The sequence below is a fragment of the Crotalus tigris genome, unplaced genomic scaffold, assembly GCF_016545835.1.
Source record: "Crotalus tigris isolate CLP2741 ecotype Arizona unplaced genomic scaffold, ASM1654583v1 scf7180000018829.1913635, whole genome shotgun sequence".
Classification (NCBI taxonomy): domain Eukaryota; kingdom Metazoa; phylum Chordata; class Lepidosauria; order Squamata; family Viperidae; genus Crotalus; species Crotalus tigris.
This window is the reverse complement of record NW_024097219.1, coordinates 416,190-431,304: the sequence shown is the minus strand read 5'-3', so window position 1 is coordinate 431,304 and position 15,115 is coordinate 416,190. Positions and strand designations below refer to the sequence as shown.

Here is a 15,115-nt window from a genome sequence, read left to right as displayed (position 1 = left end):
CTCAAGGTTATAGGCTGATTAAGAAGCCAAACAAAAAAAGTAATTGGGGACAGTTGCAAATCACTTGGGAACAGTTGCCAAAAAGACCTGCATGAATGTCTCCAGAAGCCACTAGATGAGCTGCATTTGAGTTTTACTTGTTACTTTTAAGGAGCCGCAAGTGTCTCTTAAAAAAATTGTGAAAAGATTCATCTGGTGTTTTGTAATACTGCTTGCTGAACATCTCACCTATAATTTAAGACAGAACAATAAGCAGTAATAGGCAATTGAAAGTGCAGGTAGTTAAAGTTGAAGGCAAAAACCAAATACTGTGGTGAATCAAGATACATTGTCCATCTTCTGAAGAAAAACATTCAATCCAATTCATTTTATTAGTGCTACTAAATCATTATTTTTTCTAAGTTTCAGAAACATGAATTAGTTTAGAGTGTAGATCCAAACCATTTAAATCTACCCAAGGTACAGGTTTATCTCTGCCTAAAGAAATGTTATGAATGATGTAACTACTAGAATTTTTCTTACATTACAACTTCTAATCACATTTTATCCATATAGATAAAAGCTTTTATTTCCTATTCCTGCAAATTATTGGATATCCCTGAGATTGGAGAATGGAAACTTAGAATGCTATTGAGATATTTTATTTATTTATGCATTTTAGATTACTTTCTGAATGTGAGTTTCCAGAGGAACATGCATTTAATAATTGTAACATTAATAGCAAATAATGAAAATTAGAATAACAGAGTTGGAAGGGACCTTATAGGTCATCTAGTCGAACTCCCCTGCCCAAGCAGGAGACCCTACACCCTACATCTGAAAGATGGTAATCCAGTCTCTTCTTGAAAGCTTTCAGTAATGAAACTCCCACAACATCTGAAGGCAAACTATTCCATTGGTTGATTGTTCTCACTGTCAGAAAACTTCTCCTTATTTCTAGGTTGAATCTCTCTGTTTCCATCTGTTATTCCTTGTCTGACCTTCAGGTGCTTTGGAAAATAGGTTGATCCCCTCCTCTCTGTCACAGCCCCTCAAATATTGGAAGATTGCTATCATGTCTCCCTTGGTCCTTGTCTTCACTAGACTAACCATGCCCAGTTCCTGAAACCGTTCTTCATATGTTTTAGACTCCAGTCCTCTAATCATCTTTGTTGCTCTTCTCTGCACTTTTTCTAGAGTCTTAGCATCTTTTTTATAATGTGGAGACCAAAACTGGTTGCAGTATTATAGGCGTGGTCTTAGTAAGCCTTTATAGTGGTATTAGTACCTCATGTGATCTTGATTGAATCCCTCTATTAATGCAACTAAGGATTGCATTGGGTTTTTTTGGCTGCTGCCACACACTGTTGGCTCATATTTAATTGATTGTCCACTAAGACTCCAAGATTCCTCTCACAGTTACTGCTATTAAGCCTGGTTTCACCCAATCTATATGTGTACTTTTGGTTTTTATTGCCTAAATGTAAGACTTTACTTTTCTCTATACTGAATTTCATTTTGTTAGATAGGGCCCAGTGTTCAAGTCTGTCAAGATCTATCTGGATCTTGAGCCTATCATCTACGGTGTTAGCTATCCTGCTAGCTTAGTATCATCAGCAAATCTGGTACGTTTCCTTTCTATTCCCTCATCTAAGTCATTTATGAAGATGTTGAAGAGTACTGGGCTTAGGACAGAATCTTGTGGTACCCCACTGCTTATTTCCCTCCATGTAGACATAGTACCATTAAGGACTATTCGTTGAGTATGGTTTGTCAGCCAGTTAAAAACCCATCTGATGGTGATGCTGTCTATCCCACTTTGTTTTAGCTTTCCAAGAAGTAGGTTGTGGTCTACTTTTGTCGAATGCCTTGCTGAAGTCTAGATATATTATGTCCACAGCATCTCGCTGGTCTATTAATTTAGTTACTTGGCCAAAGGATGAAATAAGATTGGTTTGGCATGATCTGATTTTGACAAACCCACACTGGCTACTAGTTTTAACTTTGTTTGTTTCTAGATGTTCACAGATCTGTTTTTTTATGATTTTTTCCAGTATCTTCCTGGGTGTTGATGTTAAGCTGATTGATCTGTAGTTCTCCAGCACTGGAGATGGAGAATCCACCAATGGGTTTAGACTCTGTTTCTGCCCAATCAGATCAAGTCAGCCAAAGTTGCCACGCCTCTCCTGGGCTAGAGGATCCCAGTCTCGACTTGATCTTGCCCATGCACAGACATGCAAGTTTGGCTCTTAGGCAGGTATAGTCTCCATTGGTGGATTTTCCATCTTTTTTTGCCTTTTAAACAGTTTCTGCTCAGTGCTGGGCTCAGCACTGGGTTCGGGTTGCTGTTTATTTCCAACCCCCCCCTCCCCTTTTAGCTTCAAAGTGAGGCTTAGCAAAGCCCCTCCTTTTGCGTTTGCTTGTCTTTCGGTTTCGTTTTCCATTCCTCCCTAGCCTTTCTTAATTTGGATTTCTACTAAGTTTAGTACCTTTTCTTACCCCTTCAGAAGCAACAATAGTTGCTTTCTTTACTTTAGTCTGCTTGCCTTCTCTTGTTGGAGTTTGCGACTGCAGCTCCAAGGCTTGTTCGCGCATGATTCAAAGGAGGGGGGGGTGGAAGTTCTAATCAGCAGGGAGGCTTCCCTGAAGATTGTTTTACGTTTCCTTGTTGTTGGGACTGCAGAACGGCCAGGGGGTTGCGGTTGCATTCCAGGCGTTCGTTTTGTGTGTGCAGGCCCAAGGACGGGCAATTGGACTCAGTGTGAAACAGGGAGGTTTCCCTGTGTTCTTCAGCCGCCGTTTGTTTGTTTCCAGGGCTGCGTTTGCAGCTCCAGAGGTCTGGCGGCTCGTTTTTCTGATTGATTGCTGGGGGGTTTGCTGCTGTAGCCCTCGTGGCATTTTTTCGGCAAATCAGCTGGCTGGCGGCTCCACAAGGCAGCAGAACAGGGTGGAAGATGCAGGCGAGTTCCGTTTTCCTTTCAGAAGCTGTGGCCGTCCAGTCTCTTCTTTAAAATTTCCAGTGTTGAAGCATTCACCGCTTCTGGAGGCAGGTTGTTCCACTGGTTAATTGTTCTAACTGTCAGGAAGTTTCTCCTTAGTTCTAGGTTGCTTCTCTCCTAGATTAGTTTCCACCCGTTGCTTCTTGTCCTGCCTTCAGGTGCTTTGGAAAATAGCTTGACTCCCTCTTCTTTGTGGCAGCCCCTGAGATATTGGAACACTGCTATCATGTCCCCCCTCGTCCTTCTCTTCATTAAGCTAGACATACCCAGTTCCAGCAGCCGTTCCTTATATGCTTTAGCTTCCAGTCCCCTAATCATCTTTGTTGCTTTTCTCTGTACTCTTTCTAGAGTCTCAACATCTTTTTTACATCATGGTGACCAAAACTGAATGCAGTATTCCAAGTGTGGCCTTACCAAGGCATTGTAAAGTGGTATTAGCACTTTACGTGATCTTGATTCTACCCCTCTGTTAATGCAGCCTAGCACTGTGTTGGCATTTTTGGCAGTTGCAGAACACTGCTGGCTCATATTTAGGTGATTGTCCACTAGGACTCCGAGGTCCCTCTCACAGTTACTACTATTGAGCAAGGTACCCCCTATACCAGGGGTAGGCAACCCAAAACACTCAAAGAGCCACTTGGACCCGTTTCCCACCAAAAACAAAACACTGGGAGCCGCAAAACCCTTTTGATATCTAAAATGAAGATAACACTGCATATATCCTTTTTTACCTTTATTATAGGTGTGTGTATGTGTGTGTGTGTGTGTGTGTATGTGTATATGTGTGTGTGTGTGTGTGTACACACACACACACACACACACACATATACACATTAAAAATAAAAGTAAAAATATGACTCTTGGGAATATCCATACTATTAAAACAATGATCACCAAGAGAATGCTTTAAGAGAATAAAATTACATACACACACAGGTAAAAAAAGGATATATGCAGTGTTATCTTCATTTTAGATGTCAAAAGGGTCTCTCTCTCCCTCCCTCTCTATCTGCCCTTGATCTGCCACTCCTCTTCCCCCACTCTCTCTCTCCCTCTCTTTCTCTTTCTCCCCCCCCCATCTGCTGCTCACCTGGCAAGCTTCAAGCTGTTGTCCAACAACCTCCGGGGTAGGCAACCTCATCTCTTTTATGACTCATGGACTTCAACTCCCAGAATTCCTGAGTTAGCCTAGCTGGGCTAGCTAGCTCTCTAATGCCCTTCCTGCTTCCTTCAGAGACGCAGCAAAGGGAGGAGCTTCGCCCAGAAAGCTTTTCAGCTCCTCGGAGAACACTGTGAGTGCACTCTCTTTTACACACACACACACACACACACACACAAAACACATACACACACACACACAGAGAGAGAGAAGCAGGGAAGTGCAATTGCCTCTCTCTGTCTCTGTCTCTCTCTGCAAAGGCAGAGGAGGCTGGGAGCCACAGGGGAAGGCTCAAAGAGCCGCATGCGGCTCCGGAGCCGCAGGTTGCCGACCTGTGCCCTATACTATACCTGTGCATTTGGTTTTTCTTGCCTAAATGTAGAACCTTGCTTTTTTCTCCATTGAATTTCATTTTGTTAGTGCGCAGTGTTCAAGTCTGTCCAGATCCTTCTGTATCTTAAACCTGTCTTCTGGAGCGTTGGCTATTCCTGCCAGCTTGTTGTCGTCTGCAAATTTGATGAGTTCCCCATCGTCCAAATCGTTGATGAAGATGTTGAAGAGCACTGGGCCCAGAACAGAGTCCTGGGGCACCCCACTACACACTTCCCTCCATGTAGATGCGGTTCCATTGAGGACCACACGCTGAGTATGGCCGGTCAGCCAGCTACGGATCCATCTTGTGGTGATGCTGTCTACCCCACATTTTTCTATCTTGTTGAGTAGTAGGTTGTGATCTACTTTATCAAATGCCTTACTGAAGTCCAAGTAAATTATGTCCACAGCAGTCCTCTGATCCACTAATTTTGTCACTTGGTCAAAGAATGCAATAAGATTTATCTGGCATGATCTATTTTTGACAAACCCATGTTGGCTTTTAGTAATGATTTTGTTTGCCTCTAGGTGTTCGCTGATTCATTGTTTGATTATTTGATGATAACAAGATGAAGTTTTAAACCAAACTAAAATAAACCCCCAAGTCCAGACAATATCCACTAAAGACTTCTTAAAGAATTTAAATTTGAAACTGCTGGAGTTTTCATTAAAAAAAAAAAACAAATTTTCTTTAATGCCATCCTCTGTTCTTGGAACCCAATTTTCTTTAACATCAGTATCTGTTCTTGAAGCCTAGAAATTTATTCTTGTTTTAAAAAGAAGAGTTGAGGAGCAATAAAGGAAATATGAACCAGTTAGATTAAAATCTCTATGTGTATGCCTTCAAGTCAGTGTTGACACCTGCTGATTGTCTGAAGAAGTCCTTGTAATTCTCTTGGCAAGATTTTTTCAGAGTTTTGCATTGTTCTTGCCTCTAGGGCTGAAAGGCTATGAGTGCTCATGGTCACCCAGCTGACTTTGTACGTGGGACTAGAACTCATGGTTTCCCAATTTCTAGGCTGTTGCTTTTTAACTACTACACCAGATTGCTCTCCAGATTAATATCTCATTTGTAGGAAATGGTTGAAAATGCTAGAGAAAAATAGGGCAATACATAGCAGAAAACTATCTTGGCTTCTACAAAGACGTTTTACAGATAATTCTGATACTGGCAAGATGTGTGAAGTAGGATTCATGTTTGGACCTGTTTTTTTTTTTTAACTTGTTTCTAAAATATCTCAAGAAGTGAATTAAATTATGAACTCACCAGCTAGGCTTATGATACCAAAAAAGTGGGGGATTGAGAAGAGTTCCTAAAGGTTTCTTCTAATTGTGTGAATGGGCTTCAAAATAACAAATGTGTTTCAGGATGAACAAATGCAAAGTGATGCATGCTGACATAAAAGATCCAAGCTTCACCTATACCTACCTTAACATGAAGAGGTCTGAAGAGGTAGTTACTGGCCAGAAAGAGATTTTGGAGTCATGAGGAACAGCTTAAGGAAAATATCAACCCTATATGCAGATGCTGTATAAAAAAAACCAGGCAAATTTTATGGTTGGAATCATTAAATTCAAAGTAAAACTGTCAATATAATAATGTTCTTGCACAAATCTTAAATAAGTCTACAGTTGGAATATTGTATATGGTTCTGATCACCACACATTATGAAAAGATGCAAAAAAGGTAAATAATTTAGTAAGGATTATTACTTATTAAGATGAGGACCATCTCCTCTGAGGAAAGTCTATAGCAGTGGTTCTCAACCTTTCTAATGCCGCGACCCCATAATACAGTTCCTCATGTTGTGGTGACCCCCAACCACTTATACATCACCGGGTGCCAGGGGCCTGGCCAAAGAAAAGGGGGGAAAATGGTGGACAGCCTTGTTTGGCGACCCCCGTGAAATGGTTGTTCGACCCCAAATGGGGTCCCGACCCACAGGTTGAGAACCACTGGTCTATAGCAACTCATTCTCAATCTTTTGATGTCAGTGCTAGAAGGTGAGGTCACCCAGTGAATAAATGCAGGATAATTCAGGAGTCACAAGATTCAATGGGTTTCTTCTTACACAGTGCATGGTTAAACTGTAGCATTCACTGCTAGCAACTGTAATGATATCTAATTTGAATGGTTTTTAAAGAAGATCCTAGTATTACTGTTTACTACCACCTGTATCATAGGCAACCTTCCTCAAAAGCTGACTGCTGGGTAGTGACATGAAAATGTTAATATATTCTTAAGTTTTTAAAATGAGACTGGGTATATACCTAATCCAGATGGTGTTGGAATTAATAATAGGCATGTTTATGTTTATCATTGCAGGACTTCTATGACTTTCTTCGTTAATTTCATTGTATGGTCAGATTTGATCTATGAATTGTTTTGTTGGATCATTTTTCTTCTCCTCTCCAAAATAATCACTTCAAATGACCATTCCATTGGCCAGCTTGATAATTGTATATAAAATATGCAGTAAGAAATATCAATCAAAATTGTGTTAATGAATTACGCAATCTAGGACTCAACCTATCTTCCATCCTGTGGCTATTGAATTATACTCACTTAGGGCATGACTTCTATAATCTTCTGAGTGAAAAATGTTGGACTTCAGCTGGAAGTTCAAAGATTAAATCCTTTTCGGACACAGATTTTCTTGGCCCATTTGCTATCTTATATTTTTAATTTATCTACCTTGGTTGTCCTGTCGATTAAACTGGAGTTCTCTGAACTTCTTAAAAGAAAGGAAGAATTAAAATTGGATTCACAACTAGATGTAATTAAAAGTGGTAGAAGGGAATGATAGATAGGAAACAGAAAAGGCAGATAAATGAAGAAGCAAGTCAAAATTACTACAAGTTAGCTATTCAGGAAAACTTTTAAATGGAGACCATGTAATATGAAGAGTCTATCACTGAAAATGTGGGGATTTTTTCACCACCTGCTGTTGTGTTGCAGCCTGCCAGCGGTGTCCTTCTAGCACACAGGTCGGCAACCTGCGGCTCCGGAGCCGCATGCGGCTCTTTGAGCCTTCCCCTGTGGCTCCCAGCCTCCTCTGCCTTTGCAGAGAGAGACAGAGACAGAGAGAGGCAATTGCACTTCCCTGCTTCTCTCTCTCTCTCTGGGTGTGTGTGTGTGTGTGTATGTGTAAAAGAGAGTGCACTCACAATGTTCTCTGAGGAGCTGAAAAGCTTTCTGGGCGGAGCTCCTCCCTTTGCTGCGTCTCTGAAGGAAGCAGGAAGGGCAGGAGAGAGCTAGCTAGCCCAGCTAGGCTGACTCAGGAATTCTGGGAGTTGAAGTCCATGAGTCATAAAAGAGACGAGGTTGCCTACCCGAGGTTGTTGGACAACAGCTTGAAGCTTGCCAGGTGAGTAGCAGATAGGAGGGGGGGGGGGAGAAAGAGAGAGAGAGAAAGAGAGAGAGAGGGAGAGAGAGAGAGTGGGGAAAGAGGAGTGGCAGACCAAGGGCAGATAGAGAGGGAGGGAGAGAGAGACCCTTTTGACATCTAAAATGAAGATAACACTGCATATATCCTTTTTTTACCAGTGTGTGTATGTAATTTTATTCTCTTAAAGCATTCTCTTGGTGATCATTGTTTTAATAGTATGGATATTCCCAAGAGTCATATTTTTACTTTTATTTTTAATGTGTATATGTGTGTGTGTGTGTGTGTGTGTGTGTGTGTGTGTGTATACACACACATACACACACACAAATACCCCCCCACACACAATCACACACACCTATAATAAAGGTAAAAAAGGATATATGCAGTGTTATCTTCATTTTAGATATCAAAAGGGTTTTGCAGCTCCCAGTGTTTTGTTTTTGGTGGGAAACGGGTCCAAGTGGCTCTTTGAGTGTTTTGGGTTGCCTACCCCTGTTCTAGCATAACTCTTCCAGAGGCTGTTCTGATTTAAAACTTAAAACTCTTTTTGTTACAGAGCTTGTGTTCAATAGCCGTTTCATCACTTTTTGCAGATCCCAAAGTACCAGTGTGGATCTGCGTTTGGAGTGTGAGATCCAGCATCACCTTTTGCCTTGTGAACATCCCCAATGCGACCATGGGAACTGGCAGTGAATAGGTGGCCTCCTGTCCCATTTGACCAGCAACAATTCCCAGGGGAGAGCTGTGGCAGTCCAGCACACCTCAGGAGAAGGTAGAGTGCTTCATCTTTTAAGTAATGTTATAATAATAATGATAAAGTTGGAAGGGATCTTGGAGGTCATCTAGTCCAACCGCCTGCTCAGGCAGGAAACCCTATACCATTTTGGACAAATGGCTGTCCAGTTTCTTCTTAAAAACTTCCAGTGTTGGAGCATTCACCGCTTCTGGAAGCAGGTTGTTCCACTGGTTAATTGTTCTAACTGTCAGGAAGTTTCTCCTTAGTTCTAGGTTGCTTTCTCTTTGGTTAGTTTCCACCTGTTGCTTCTTGTCCTGCTTTCAGGTGCTTTGGAAAATAGCTTGACTCCCTCTTCTTTGAGGCAGCCCCAGAGATATTGGAACACTGCTATCATGTCCCCCCTCGTCCTTCTCTTCGTTAAACTAGACATACCCAATTCCAGCAACCGTTCCTTATATGTTTTAGCCTCCAGTCCCCTAATCATCTTTGTTGCTCTTCTCTGTACTCTTTCTAGAGTCTCAACATCTTTTTTATATCGTGGTGACCAAAACTGAATGCAATATTCCAAGTGTGGCCTTACCAAGGCATTGTAAAGTGGTATTAGTACTTCACGTGATTCATGCCGACCAGCATTCTCCCTATGGACTTCAGGGCATTCAGTCACCATCCCCCATGTTAGTATTAAGCAGGTCCACCTGTTCTTCTTTCCAGTTGTTTTGAAATAATCTTGGGTCAACTAGGAACTCTCACCTGCTGTGACTGCCTTCTGTATCAAAGCCAATATAGCACTTGTTCAGTTTCCTGATGAAAAGCTTTAGAGAAAAGCTTTATAAACTTTATGGACAAGTTGCTGCAGTCATGTTACTATTGATGTGGGATAGATATCAAAAATGGTTGGAAATAAACTTTTACTCCATGGATGAACCATTTGTAGTAAGCTTGTGTGTGATGACCATATCTGCTTCTAAATAATGAGAGGGTTTTGCCTGGTGGCTTAGAATCTCATCATGTCAAGTAGCTGTGCTACTCCCTTTTATTCTATTGGCTTTTGAAAGCCAATAGAATAGACTCTCTTGAATAGAATCTAATTCTATTGGCTTTCAAAAGCCAATAGGAATTGTCCAGGCTGTCTCTGCCCTGCTGAGCCCGCCAGAAGTCCCATTCTGCAAACGGTGTGCACCAGTTGAGTAGTCCTCGACTTACGACCGGTTGAGTAATCCTCGACTTACGACTGGTTGGGGGTCGTGGCATTAAAAAGGTTGAGAACCACTGCCTTATAGTATCCTTTGAATCAAACAAAGACGTCCTCTTTTCTGTTTTAGAGACCTAGCTCCTTTGTAAGTAATCCCTTGTTGTTTTGAAAAGTCAAATCACCACGTTTGAAACTGTTGAATAACCAGCTCAATTATGTCCAACTTTGTAGATGATAGTTGTTTATCCAAGCTACCATAGTTCTCAGTTCGTTGGGCTTGTCTGTTCATTTCTGTTGGTTTTAAGGTTGTAAGTGGTTTAATTGCAATCCTTTTTAGTTCCTCGGAGATCTCATCAGCATGCATATGAAATAGGATGGAATCTTCTTTACCTTTAGTTAATCCCGCTTCTGTTGTGTATAGAGTGCTCAGAAAAGGTCTGGGAGTCAATTTGTAGATTCAAAGCAGAGTTTCTGTTTTTTATTTCCATAGTATATTCTTTTATTTGCGAACATATTTCATCAGTAGCTTCGTAAAGTTTTTCCAGTATAAGTTTATAGTCAAGTTGAACCAAGGGTTACTCCATTTCAAAAATAATTAGAAACAGTCTGTATCATTTAGTAGAGGCTATGTTCAGAAAACATTTAATCCATGTCCACCCCCACCAGTACAGCTGTTAATTTTCTTTGTATTTTCCCTTTTATGGTAATCTGAAAGTCAAGGTCAGTCTGATCATCAGCAAAAAGGAGAAAGTTGCAATTTTGACTTTTTTCCACAAGGTGTCCTCAGCACAATGTAAAATCTTCTCCCATAGACCAGGAATCTCATAAACAAGATCAGGAAACATACAAAAAAAAAAGGAGAATTCAAGTCCAATAGCAGATTCAATATTAAAAATTTTTCCAAGACCCCAAAGTGAAGAAAAAATAAATAAAAATAGAGAAAAAAAGTTACTTTAAATTAATTCAATCTATAACTTCTTTTTACCACACTCACCAACTCTGCCTTCTCAGAGCAGGGAAATGATTTCAGAAGTGCTTTTTATAGGCAAAAAAAAAAAAGAGAGAGAGAGAGAGAACCAAGAGAGGAAAGGGAAAAAGTCTCACTCGGCTCAGCCACGGTGGTTCCTATGCTTGGATGTTCTTCTGACTTCTGGTTACAATGGCAAGGTGAACGGCCATTTTACTGGCCGTTCTTTCCACCGTCGGGCCAAAGGAGCAATCTCGGTCCTTGGAAGAAGCTGCCGCTCTCCCAAGGACAACGAGGACTTCCTCACCAGTAGCTGCCCCTCCAAGGCAGCTTTTCGACCCGATTAAGGGTCTACCGCACAGGTCGGCAACCTGCGGCTCCGGAGCCGCATGCGGCTCTTTGAGCCTTCCCCTGTGGCTCCCAGCCTCCTCTGCCTTTGCAGAGAGAGACAGAGACAGAGAGAGGCAATTGCGCTTCCCTGCTTCTCTCTCTCTCTCTCTCTCTCTCTCTCTCTGTGTGTGTTTTGTGTGTGTGTGTGTGTATGTGTGTGTGTGTGTATATGTGTAAAAGAGAGTGCACTCACATTGTTCTCCGAGGAGCTGAAAAGCTTTCTGGGCGGAGCTCCTCCCTTTGCTGCGTCTCAGCAGGAAGCAGGAAGGGCAGGAGAGAGCTAGCTAGCCCAGCTAGGCTGACTCAGGAATTCTGGGAGTTGAAGTCCATGAGTCATAAAAGAGACGAGGTTGCCTACCCCTGAGATTATTGGAGAACAACTTGAAGCTTGCCAGGTGAGCAGCAGATGGGGGGGGAGAGAGAGAGAAAGAGAGAGAGAGAGGGAGGGGGAGAGAGAGAGGAAAGAGAGAGAAAGAAAGAGAGTGGGGGAAGAGGAGTGGCAGACCAAGGGCAGAGAGGGAGGGAGGGAGAGAGGCAGAGAGAGACCCTTTTGACATTTAAAATGAAGATAACACTGCATATATCCTTTTTTTACCTGTGTGTGTATGTAATTTTATTCTCTTAAAGCATTCTCTCGGTGATCATTGTTTTAATAGTATGGATATTCCCAAGAGTCATATTTTTACTTTTATTTTTAATGTGTGTGTGTGTGTGTGTGTGTATACACACACACATACACAAACTCTCTCTCTCTCTCTCTCTCTCTCACACACACACACACACACACACACACACACACACCTATAATAAAGATAAAAAAGGATATATGCAGTGTTATCTTCATTTTAGATATCAAAAGGGTTTTGCGGCTCCCGGTGTTTTGTTTTTGGTGGGAAACGGGTTCAAGTGGCTCTTTGAGTGTTTTGGGTTGCCTACCCCTGGTCTACCGGCAGCAGAGAATCAGCTAGCGAAGAGAGCAGTCTCCTCGCACAGCTGCGAGCGCTGTGATCCGGAACCGGAAGCCAAATCTGCTGCTCATGTTGAACTGTGGAGGTGTGTTCGCAGATGCTGCAGGAAAGACAGTCAGCTGAAATTATGATTTCATGAGCAAAAGACAATCCCCACCCATTCACACCACCCAATCTTTTAATTCTTCCTTCATCTGAATTTCCTCATAATATCTTCTGCCATAGTTCTTAATATTTCCCAACACTCAATAGACTTAAGTCTAATGGACTTAATGATACCCTTAACATGGTTTCCAGAACAACAATGGTCTAGTCTTAGCAAGAAAGACCCTGGAAAATGTATAGTTCAAGAGAGGTTGAATACCAAGGTGATTTCCTCATTTATTGAATGTTTATTTTAATGTAAATCCTACTGATTGCAATATATGGAATTGTAGTCCAGGTTGTAATTCTCACTTGAAGATGTTCTTCCATCCAATGCCAAGCCTCAGTATTGTCTCAGCAGGCATGAACTGGCATAAAAGTGAGGGATGAATTTTTCCACAGAAAATCTTACCTAATGTCAGAAATAGAGAGAAAACTACCCATGAAAGCCTGAGCACCCTGCTGAGGCAAGGAGATCTGCAAATACAACAGAAAGGAAGGATTAACTATATTGAAGATAAAACTGCTCATCCTGCCCAGGGCCCGGTTGTTTGTAAGATGTTCTTGGAAAGCAGAAAAGGTGTTCATTTTAAAAAATTAACATGATAAAAAGGCTACATAAAATTGTGTTCATATGCCATATTTTATAGCTTTATTATGCCTCTCAAGTACTACATAAAAATTTATTTTCTGGGTGTAATGCTAAATTGCATTAGCAGCAAAAATTTCCTATCCTATCTTACAAGCAGGGGAATCTTAAGTTTATCACAGAATTTCATTATGCTGTCTTACCAAACTGCCCAACATAAACAGAATAAATATATGGCGTAAGTAGCATATTATGCATGCCAAAGAGAGAAGACTAATTTACAATTATCCTATCCACATAAAATAGTCATTTGTCTAAGTTCCATTTCAATAACAATTTATAAACCTTAACAATAATATGTCCATTACCACAAAATAGAATTTCCAATTCATTTTTTGCAAAATCAAACTTTTTTTTATCTACTTTAAGCCTTTCTTTGAATTATAAATGTACAAACCAACGGCAAACACATCTTTCTAACTCTTCTTTAGATTTGAGGATAGAATCCCCATAACTGAAAAATATTATTTGACTATAAGTCCACCAAATTGGCCTCACCACAATTTCTTTAAAAAAAAAAAAAAAAAAAAAAAAGCTTCCTGGCGTGACACCCAAAGAGGCATTTTTGTAGAGAACCTTATTTTATATTTATTCCAAACTTTTAGGATGGCACGTCTAATAAAGTGATTGTTCAAATCCACATTAACCTTAGAGGATTAGATGATCTCATTTGCTGGATGCTTTGTGTCTTCAGTGGGAAGGAGGGAATGGCAGATCGGCCAAAGGCAATCACTGAGGTGGAGAATTATCCAAAAGGAGGTCCCACAGTCAAGCAGGGGAGGAGGAGAATGAGGAGCATGCACTTTTCACCAGATGATTTCCTCAGAGCCCTAAGTGAGAAGCCTCCAGAAAGACACTTTAGAAGACAAGATCACAGTTAATCTAACTCCAAATGCCACTGCAATGAATCAGTATAGATCCCCTGGGACTGCAGTCTGTCCATTCCCTCACACACTGATGTCTGGGTGTGAGGAGAGAAAGAAGGAATCAGAAAGAAAAAAAGCATACCAGGTGCTCTAAAACAGGGCTTTTCAACCGGTGGTATGCGTACCACTTGTGGTACATTAATGAGTGGCAGGTGGTACGCAGCCGTGCCTAGCCAAGTGTAGTGGGGGAGAGAAAGAGCCAGCACAGGCAAGGACTGACAGTGAGAGAGTCCTCTGGAGCTGCAAAGGCCCCAGGCTCACTTCTGGCTCACCCTCCCCCATGAGAAAGGAGGAGGGGGCGGAGACAGGATAGCCTATAAGAGGAGGCAGTTTGGGCAAGAGAGGGAGAGAGAAAAAAAAGCAGCAGCCTTGGGAGGAGGCAGAGTCAGCTGCACAGGAGGGGGAGGGGGAGAGTGGGGGGAGAGGAGATCAAGCAGGCTGGCCATGAGCTGATCTACAACTGCTGTGGCAGCCACCTGTGCTGGCAGCAGCAAAGAGGCAAGAAATGAAGTGGGGGAGGGGTCGCCCTCCAAGAGGAATGAAAAAAGGCAGCAATGGCTGGAGGTGAGGCACGGAGGAGGGAAGGAGATGGAGAGTGGAAGGATTCTTACGTGCTTTTGTGACTTTGAAGTTCTGGGATTTGTGCAGTGAGGGCTTTGTGTTCTTAAGGAGTGTTTGGCAATTTCTGTTTGGCTGATGGCTGATGTCTTGTGTTAGCTTCTATTGCTCTGCTGTTGTTAGCTGTTAAGTTTTGCTGCAAGGGATTTTGAAGTATTTTTCTCCTAAATGGATTTTGCCTGTAGCATTCCTTTACTTATGAATGGAGCCATTTGGGGAGGTTGCCTTAGCTGGCAGCCAGTACTTACATTTTTTTTACTTCCTTAAGTGCCGGCTGTGCTCCTTACTTTCCTTTCTAGCCCGTAGCTAATTCTTAAAGGGGAATGTGCCTTTTTAAGCTAGTTTACTCAACAGCTCGTCTTTTCTGTCTTTGGAGGCCTTTCCTTGTTTGATCAATATATGGAAGAGGAAAAAATATGGGGGGGGGTTCAAATTCTTCCTTCAGAAGGAGATGGGAATGAGAAAAAGGGAGGCAGGGAAGGGAGGGAGGAAAGGAAGTCCCACCTTAGCACTTGGCAACCAGCAGCTCTGCCATTGACTTTGCTTGTCAAAAGGTTGCAGAAGGGGATCACATGACCATTATAAATATGAATCAGTTGCCAAGCATCCAAATATAAATCACATGAC

General features: G+C 41.8%; 1 protein-coding gene across 1 annotated transcript in view; it reads left to right on the top strand.

Annotated features, from left to right (window-relative positions):
- The window catches only part of RNF44 (ring finger protein 44), a 78,539-nt gene that overhangs the window by 2,747 nt on the left and 60,677 nt on the right, over positions 1–15,115 (top strand). Inside the window, exon 2 of the mRNA XM_039356736.1 lies at positions 8,492–8,670. The gene's annotated coding sequence lies outside the window, so the exon portion shown is untranslated. The remainder of the gene's footprint in view (positions 1–8,491; positions 8,671–15,115) is intronic.